General features: G+C 34.6%; 1 protein-coding gene across 1 annotated transcript in view; it reads right to left on the minus strand.

Annotated features, from left to right (window-relative positions):
* The window catches only part of ATAD2 (ATPase family, AAA domain containing 2), a 75,459-nt gene that overhangs the window by 52,637 nt on the left and 20,813 nt on the right, over positions 1-2,009 (minus strand). The gene's annotated exons all lie outside the window — the stretch shown is intronic.

The raw sequence follows: 2,009 nt of genomic DNA on the forward strand, positions 1-2,009 counted from the left end.
ATAGAATATTTACATAATTATATGTGAATTCACTATGTATTCACATAATACTAACTTCACAATTAAGAAAAGGACTAACATTTACTGACTGCCTTCTGTACCAGGTTGTTTGACATACGTCATTTAATCTTAATTAAAACTTTGGACAAATACATTATTGGTAACCTCATTTTATAGTCGGGGACAATGTGGCTCACAGGTTAAATAACTTGTTCAAAATATCAGAATTACTCACTGATGGTGTCAGAATTCAAACCTGTATCATTTATTCTAAAATTCCTAAAACAGTTACTCAAAGTATTGAAAAAAAAATTCCAAATTCTATATGCTACTACACTGGTGATTTCTGGTTTTTTATTTCACAAACCAGTGAAGTTATAAGCAAACAGTAACAAAATCTTGTGGACTAACATAAGGTTTTCAATGTTTGATTGCAAAGTAGAGATTATTTTTAAACATCAAAATGCAGTTACAGTAGCAAATACATACAGCACTTAATATAGGCCAGAGACTTTTAAATGCTTTACATGTATTAACTCATCTAATTCTCACAATAGTATGAGATAGGTGCTATTATCTTCATTCTACAGATAAAAAAAACCGAAGCAAAGAATGGTTAGGTAACTTGCCAAAGGTCACTAATAAAGGAAGAGCTAAGCTCTGAACCTAGACAGTCCTAGTCATGGATCCAGTTTCTTAGGAATTACTCTATACTAGAGAAAGGCCATTATTTCAGTTTAAAAAGATTCTAAACACACATATCCACATCCACTCATTTATCCCATTTTACTAAAAGCCAATGAAAAATTTGGCACGGGCAAGCACTGGACCAGCACTTTGAACCTAACGAGAGCTTCAGCTTTTTGTCAATTCTAGTTCTTTGACAACAGATAAGGAGTATTTTGAAACATTGGTAGAGCTTGTGCTATTAAGTTACCTTGTTGTTCAAAGGGACTAGGCTTGTTCTGAAAACTGCAGACTAGAGTAAAAGAATAAAGCTTAGACTACTGGAGGTTAGCAACCATAAGGAAGAAAGAGAATCCTGCTTATAGGCAGAATTCTTGAAGCTCCACTATGGTAAGTGTGCCAAGAGACACTTGGAAGATCCTGTATTGTTGTTGGAGGTTTCTTGATCACTTGCCATAGATGCTAAGAACAATGTTCAAATAATTCTTTAGATACATGCTTTATTTTCTTGCCTAAATAGTTGAAGTAGTACATGAACTATAAACAAAAGCTGGTCTCTTCAAGAAAAAGTAAAAAGCCTGTAAGCAAAATGACTATGTTAAGGTTGTTAGAAGGGATGAGATCTTCATACCACCTTGGCATGAAAGTTAAAAAAACTTTAAAGGACGACATTCAAAAGTCATAGAATAACAAGTATTGTCAAGGATATGGAGAATTTGGAAGTCTGGTAAACTGCTTGTGGGAACGAAAAATGAAGTAGCCACTATGGAAAACAATTTGGCAGTTCCTCAAAACATTAAACAGTTAGTTATCTGACCCAATGATTCTACTCCTAGGTACATATCCAAGAAGTGGAAACATATGTCTACAAAGAAGCTTGTACACAAATGTTCATAACAGCATTATTCATAAGAGCCAAAGCAGAAACAACCTAAATGTCCATCAACTGATAAATGGACAAACAAAATCTGGTATATCCATACAATAGAATCTTATTTGGCAATAAAAAAGAATGAAGTACTAATACATGGTGCAACATGGATGAACCTTGAAAACGCTATACTAAGTAAAAACCAGTCACAAAAGATTTTACTTTTATGAAATATTTAGAATAGACAAACCTATAACGACAGAAAGTATCTCAACAAAATATTTCAATAAAGCTGTAACTATCAAAAAAAAGTTTAAACAGGCCGGGCGCGGTGGCTCACACCTGTAATCCTAGCACTCCGGGAGGCTGAGGCGGGCGGATTGTTTGAGCTCAGGAGTTCGAAACCAGCCTGAGCAAGAGCGAGACCCCATCTCTACTAAATATAGAAAGA

Source organism: Propithecus coquereli, unplaced genomic scaffold, assembly GCF_000956105.1.
Source record: "Propithecus coquereli isolate 6110/MARCELLA unplaced genomic scaffold, Pcoq_1.0 Scaffold68, whole genome shotgun sequence".
Taxonomy (NCBI): Eukaryota; Metazoa; Chordata; class Mammalia; order Primates; family Indriidae; genus Propithecus; species Propithecus coquereli.